The sequence below is a fragment of the Otolemur garnettii genome, unplaced genomic scaffold (assembly GCF_000181295.1).
Source record: "Otolemur garnettii isolate 467f Iridium unplaced genomic scaffold, OtoGar3 scaffold00017, whole genome shotgun sequence".
NCBI lineage: Eukaryota > Metazoa > Chordata > Mammalia > Primates > Galagidae > Otolemur > Otolemur garnettii.
The window spans coordinates 11,266,478-11,274,138 of NW_003852412.1; the positions used below are offsets into that span (position 1 = coordinate 11,266,478).

The window sequence follows — 7,661 nt, forward strand, 5'->3', positions numbered from 1 at the left end:
AAGTGAAATACTGTTGAACAAGCGTATGATGATAATCAAGAAGTTGTTAGGCTCATAAACATTTTGTTCTTGCTCTTCAGGAAACTGTTTCAAGAAATTACTCCATTACTTTGGTGAGGAAATATTTATGCATTATGATCTCTGAATCGTTGTGAACTAAAGCCAGGCTAGACGTACATATATTTCATATAAATTGCGGGATCGTGACGGGGCCCTTCTTTGAAATAATAAGAAGGTAAATATGTTGTCTAAGGTTTCCTTTGGATAATCTTCATTTCCTTTCTTATATTCTTAGTTTTAATTACTATAAGAGAATTATCAATAACTATTGCTCCACCTCAAAGGGCAGAGAGGAAAGAAGGTAGCTCCTACAGTGTCAGGCTGATTCATTCAGCAGCCCCAGCCCCACACCCCAAGAACAGGAGAGAGAGACTCCCTTACGCTCACTGGGGGCCCAGCGCAGGGCCCCTTGGTGCTCTCGCTCTCCTTGGGTGCATGGGTATCCTGGGGTGTTACATGTACTGAGTAGTGAAGCAGTGGGGGACAGTGTGATGTGCTCACAGGTAATCTGGGAGGAGGATGCTGGAGAAATGAAGTCCTCATGGACCCCAAGGGAAGACAGTTGACAGAGAACGCTGATACAGGCAGCAGAGACATTCCTGAATGACAGCAGTGCCACTGCGGGTGATGGATGAGCTCCAAGAAGTTCCTGGGCCCAGCACCAGGAGCCTTCATTGTGGTCCTTTCTCAGCTCCACTAGACCAGCGCTTCCTGGGCGATGCACTCTCTCTCTTCTTCAACAACGTTTCCCAGCCCCTAACTCAGCCCCAATCCCCCCTGTTTATTCTTCCTTTCATCTTCTTGTTTCCTTTGGTTCAGGAAAACCTTTTACTTCCTTTAGCTCCTGACCTTTTTTAGGATCCTTCTTTGTTTTCCTCAAACCCTAGTCTTTTGTTCTTTTCTAGTAGATAAATGTATGTCAGACTCTGAACCCATTCCCCTCCTTTATCCTTGTGTACAGGGAGAAATTAGCATTCAGACTTTTCCAAGAATCTAGGATGAAATCACACTGTGTTAATTATATAACTTATAACTGTTATAATTATATAATAAACAGTTGTTACAATATTTTGGATGTTATATTGTTAAATCATTATAATATGACTATTATTCTTATAATATATTGTTATAACATTTGTTATATATTTGTTATATTGTTAGAACACTTTATAATCGTATACATTTCTTTAGTATTTTTAAATGTCATTACAATATTGTTATAATATTTAATGTTATAAATATTAAAACATAAGTTTGCTTAAATTAACATAATATAAACAAAGATATTAATTTTATATGTTGTTATATTAAAATGGTCTGCACATGCCTACTTTCCCATTCTCCCTTGGGTTGGAGAGCACCAGGGAGGCTGCCTGAGTGTGGGGGAACTGCGGGACAGGTTCTGAGCGTGTTTTGTCATCCTAGTAAGGAGAAAGTGTTTATTCTCTCCTAGATGCCTGTTTAGATTCCCTAAAAGAAAATTTGCATTGCTTTTTTTTCTTGAGACAGAGCCTCAAGCTGTCGCCCTGGGTAGAGCGCTATGGCATCACAGCTCATGGCAACCTCCAACTCCTGAGCTCAAGCAAGTCTCCTGCCTCTGCCTCCCGAGTAGCTGCGACTACAGGCACCTGCCACAACGCCCGGCCATTTTTTGGTTGTAGTTGTCATTGTTGTTTGGCGGGCCTGGGCTGGATTCGAACCCACTAGTTCAGGTGTACGTAGCTGGCACCTTAGCTGCTTGAGCCATAGGTGCTGAGCCCATTGCTTTTTTTTTTTTTACACCTAGTTAGTAGAAACAAAGAAATTGTTCCAGGCTCGGTGTCCATAGCTTAGCAGCTAAGGAGCCAGCCATATACACCAGAGCTGGCAGGTTCGAACCCAGCCCGGGCCTGCTAAACAACAATGACAATTACAAGTGAAAAATAGCTGGGCATTGTGGTGGGCACCTATAACCCAGCTACTTGGGAGGCTGAGGCAAGAGAATAGCTTGAGCCCAAGGTTTGAGGTCACTGTGAGCTGTAACGCTACGGCACTCTACCAAGGCGACATAGTGAGACTCTGTCTCAAAAAAAAAAAAGAAAAAAAAAAAATGAAATTGTTCCAAGACTTCCCTCACTCTCTGTTCCCTAGTAATCTTCAATGTGTTTGTCCTTTAAACATAACTCTTATATTTTTTGACATGTGCCTGTATGGAATAAATTGCATTCAACAGATGATATAGTTCTAATGCTGGCAATCCTGTTTTGCAATTATGCTTTTATTTATATGATTTCTTTTTTCTTTTTATTTTCTTTCTTTCTTTCTTTCTTTTTTTTTTTAAGATAGAGTTTCACCATGTTGTCTCAGTAGAGTACTGTGGCGTCACAGCTCACAGCAACCTCAAACTCTTGGGCTTAAGCAATTTTCTTGCCTCAGCCTCCCAAGTAGCTGTGACTATAGGCACCTACCACACCGCCCAGCTATTTTTTTGTTGCAGCTGTCATTGTTGTTTAGTTGGCCCAGGTTGGGTTCAAACCCGCCAGCCTGGGTGTATGTGGCTGGTGCCCTACCCACTGAGCTATGGGCACTGCCATATTTATGTGATTTCTTGATTGATGTCCCTCATTGGACTATAAATGACAAGGAATTGGATCAATTTTGACCCAACATGGTAGCCCCCAGAGCCTTACACTGTCTAGCACACAGCTGACATTCCATAAATATTTGTTGAACAAATAAATACATTTGTTGAACTTTGTCTTTAAAGCCTTTCTTGAAGCTTTTATCCACACTTTAGAGATAAAAACCATGAAGAATAACATTGGCAGAAGCACATAAAGAAGTAAGTCTCCTGTGTCCCAAGTCTTTGGGTCTCACCCCGCTGATTTAAGGCTTCATCCCACATGACGGTTTCAGCAATTGGTTGTAGCCATTAGGGGAAGTTGTGCTGAGAATTTTCAAACCTGCACTCAGGGAGAGAGACAAGTGTGGAGTGGCTGCACGCTTGCTGTGTGCCGATCACACCTCCTATTCACTTGGTCACCCACCTGAGAAGTGCTGGGACCAAGGAATCATCACAGATCTTCTGGGTTTCAAACAACCTTTTCAGGTCATAAACTGTGAGTTCCGCAGTCCAGCTGTCTATAAATTACTCAGGTCTTCTTTTCACTTAGTGGTTTTTCAATTCAATTCAGCAGCATTAACTGAATACTTTCTATCATGGGAATATACTGGCGGTGCTACACAGACATTCTGTTCACTACTCCTTTTAAAAATAAATAGTATTTTCTAGAACCCTTTTAAGTTAAAAGCAAAATTTACTACTCATTTTAAAAAGGCTGAGTCAAACAGTAATGTGCAATGTAACACATTGCAATTTGCAAGAACCCGTGTAGCTGACACACGCATACATGCATACCCAGGTGCCCACACCAGCCTCCTCTTCCTACCACTGTTCTATATACCACTTCTTAATTTATATTTACCAAAGAGGAAGGAGAAAAACCAAAAACTTCAAAATAAGTCACAAACTGAGATGGCTAACCTACTACACATCTATGCTATATGGTCTTTCTATTGCTCCCAGGCTACAAACCTTATAGCACATTACTGTACTCAATACTGTAACTGGGTTAGGGCACCAGCCACATACACTGGAGCTGGTGGATTCAGATCCAGCTCAGGCCCACCAAACAACAATGGCAACTACAACTGAAAAATAGCCAGGTGTTGGGGTGAGCGCCTGCAGTCCCAGCTACTTGGGAGGCTGAGGCCAAAGAAATCACTTAAGCCCAAGAGTTGGAGGTAGCTGTGAGCTGTGATGCCATAGCACTCCACCCAGGGTGGCATAGTGAGACTCTGTCTCAAAAACAAAAATACCGTAACCAAATATAAAACAATGCTAAGTATTTGTGTATGTAAACATAGAAAAGCTAACGTGTTGCACTGTGATGTTACAAGGCTAAACCATCAGTAGGTTACAGGAATTTTTTAGCTCTATTATGGTTTCACGAGACTAGGATCCTATCTGTGTTTCATCACTGACTGCCACATTGTCATGCTGCACATGATCGTGCTTGTTGCAAGAAAAGTTTGGAGGATATAAAACTTTCATTCTAGCCAAACAAACAATTTTTTAACTGAAGCTTTTGGGGGGGGGGCGTGGAATTCAATGTGTTGATTATTTGTACAAATTGGAGTGCTTACATCCCACTAATTAACATAGGTTTCACCTCATTTACTTAATCACAGTGTTAAGACATTTGTGTTCAATACTTGATAGATTTGACTTGTACCCTTGCAATATGCTCCATAGGTGTGGTCCCACCATTAACCCTCCCTCTATGGAACCACCCTCCTCCCTTCCCATCCTGCTCCCCTTCCCTCCTTCCTGAAGCTTTTTGAGTTCATTTGCATAGAGGAAGAGTAAAAAATGTTCAAGAAGAACCATGAATATTCTCAAACCTTCCATTGCTTGTCCAAATAACACCAGGAAACCAGAGGTTCTTAATGTCATTTCATCATAATGTCAGCAATTATTCCTTGAGTTGAAGTCTCATAGATATAAAGCATGTTTAGAGACTATCACAATAAATGCTTTACTTAAAATTTAGGTCATTAAAAGTGTCTAAGACTTTAAACAAATAAACTACTGTACATAAAATGTAGTGACTGCGTCATTTAGGCACTACATTTGTTTGGATGAAGTAGGAACCGAACTATGGTGACTTAATCAAATGCAGTTCATTCTTCAAGTTCAGAGATAGGCAATTCCCGGTGCCATTGACATCCATCCTTCTGGTTTGGTTTTCTTAGGATATAGTGGTCATCTTTATGATTGCCTTATGGTGGCTCTACGACTGCTCTACCGCCAGTGTGATATCTACCTTCTTAGTAGGGAGAATAAGAAAGAGAAGGGGCAAACCAAAAGAGTGAATCTGTCCTTGTTTAACAGAGAGCACTAGCTTTCCCATAAGCCTGGCCTCAGACTTCTACTCCTACGTCATTAGATGCAACTGTGTCACACAGTCACCTAGTGGCAAAGGGTGAGAAGGATAGATTTTAGTTAGGTGTACTTTTTTTTTTTTTTTTTTGAGACGGAGCCTCAAGCTGTCCCCCTGGGTAGAGTGCCATGGCATCATGCTCACAGCAACCTCCAACTCCTGGGCTCAAGCGAGTCTCCTGCCTCAGCCTCCCAAGTAGCTGGGACTACAGGCGCCCGCCACAACGCCTGGCCATTTTTTGGTTGCAGCCATCATTGTTGTTTGGCGGGCCCGGGCTGGGGATTCAAACCTGCCACCTTAGGTGTATGTGGCTGGCGCCTTAGCCGCTTGAGCCACAGGCGCCAAGCCAGTTAGGTGTACCTTGAACAAAATTCAGATTCTCTAGTCAGGAAGAAGTGTGAATTGCCACAAAAACACTTATTTATTTATTTATTTTTTAAGACAGAGACAGTCTGTTGTCCTAGGTTGAGTGCCATAGCGTCATTGTAGCTCACAGCAACCTTCAACTCTTGGGCTCAAGTGATCCTTTTGCCTCAGTCTCCCAAGTAGCTGGGACTACAGGCATGTATCACCATGCCAGGTTAGTTTTTTTCCATTTTTAGTAGAGATGGGGTTTCGCTTTTGCTATGGCTGGTCTTGAACTCCTGAGCTCAAGCAATCCATCTACCTTAGCCTCCCAGAGAGCTAGGATTACAGGAATAAGCCACTGCACCCAGCCCACACTTTTTAAAAGTTGAATTCCTAAAGAGTTTACCTCCCAGGAACCTTGGAGGCAGTGAAGAAATGAATGAATTCAACACTTTGAATAAAAGTCTTTTACAGTCTCAGGCTGATATCGCTTCTCGGCCTTTTGGCTAAGATCAAGTGCAGTCTCAGGCTGAGGACAAAGATATGACCTATGCTCCCACTAGTGTGCATTTAGACATGGCTCAGTCTGGGCTGCCTGGAGTAATTTTTTTTTTTTTTTTTTTTTTTTGAGACAGAGTCTCACTATGTCACCCTAGGTGCAGTGCTGTGGTGTCACAGCTCATAGCAACCTCAAACTTTTGGGCTTAAGAGATTCTCTTGCCTCAGCCTCCCAAGTAGCTGGGACTACAGGCACCTATCACAATGCTCGGCTATTTTTTGGTTGTAGTTGTCATTGTTGTTTGGCGGGCCCGGGCTGGACTCAAACTCGCCAGCACCAGTGTATGTGGCTGACGCCTTAGCCACTTGAGTACAGGCACCAAGCTTGCCTGTAGTAATTCTTAAAGTGCTATACAGGCACCTTCCTCCTTATACTGTATGACACCTGAGAGGCACTAGAAAGCAATAAACACCCTCAAAAGAATTCAATAATGATACATGATTGCCAATTTTTATATTTTATGTCTAATTTTTACACTAAGAAATTCCTGCCTGGAATGGGCCAGTTGCATTAAAAAAATTCCAGCCGGCTCGGCGCCTATAGCTCAACCAGCTAAGGCACCAGCCACATACACCTAAGGTGGCGGGTTCAAATCCCCAGCCTGGACCCACCAAACAACAATGACGGCTGCAACCAAAAAATAGCCGGGCGTTGTGGCGGGCGCCTGTGGTCCCAGCTACTTGGGAGGCGGAGGCAGGAGACTCGCTTGAGCCCAGGGGAAGGAGGAAGCTAAGAACTGTGAAGTCACAGCACAATACCCAGGGGGAAAGCATGAGGTTCTGTGTCAAAAAAAGAAAAAAGAAAAAAAAAAAGAATTCCAGCCCAGATGCCAAGTAACTTTTTATAAAATGATATAAACTAACTTGCATCTCTTAAAAACGAATAACGGAGAACCATTTCCTACTACCCAGCAACCCTTCTTGCATTCTCTCATCTCTTATCCCTCACATGTGGTATTGTATCTTACAAAAGTACTGATCCACAATAGATTAGAAATTTTTAAATGTGTTTTTATTTATTTATTTCGAGACAGGGTCTCACTCTGTCACCCAGGCTGGTGTGCAGTGGCAGCGTCATAGCTCACAGCAACCTCAAACTTCTGGGGTCAAGGAATCCTCCTGTCTCAGCCTCCCAAAGTCCCTGGTACTATAGGCGCACAGCTAACTCTTTTTTACCTTTTCTAGACATGCGCTGCTCAGCCTGGTCTTGAACTCCTGAGCTTAACTGATGCTCCTGCCTCTGCCTCCCAGAGTGTGAGGATTACAGGCGTGAACCACTGTGCCTGGATGAGAATTTTTAAAGGTCCTTCATCACAAGGAGCCTGAGAAGTACAGCTCTAGGGTAAGGTGTTGATTTTGCATCTTGAAGGTCCAGAATTGGTCCAGTGGAGACAGATTATCCTTTGAAGGTCAGCATTCCTATTATTGGGGGGGTATGAGGAGGTTTATAATATAGTAATTTTTAACTCATTATACAACCGTAAGGTACAGAATGTAAGCCCTGTAATTGGGGGTGGAGAAGAGGGGCCTCCTTAGCTTCCTTTGGCTTTCTTGGCCATCACTCCAGTATTTTAATGTTACACTCCCTCCTTCTTCCCAGGACCTCCAGGGGAGGAAGAAGGTAATGGTCCATTGACAAAAGTAATGTGGAGCAATAAATCACAACTACTCAGATGCTCTGGCTCCCCTGATATTCTTGAGTGACACCAAACA

At 42.8% G+C, this 7,661-nt stretch overlaps 1 pseudogene; it reads left to right on the top strand.

Moving 5' to 3' along the window:
• The first annotated feature begins 5,876 nt into the window (after nucleotides 1-5,876).
• Nucleotides 5,877-6,091, top strand: LOC111723949 (annotated as a pseudogene).
• The last annotated feature ends 1,570 nt before the right edge of the window (nucleotides 6,092-7,661 follow it).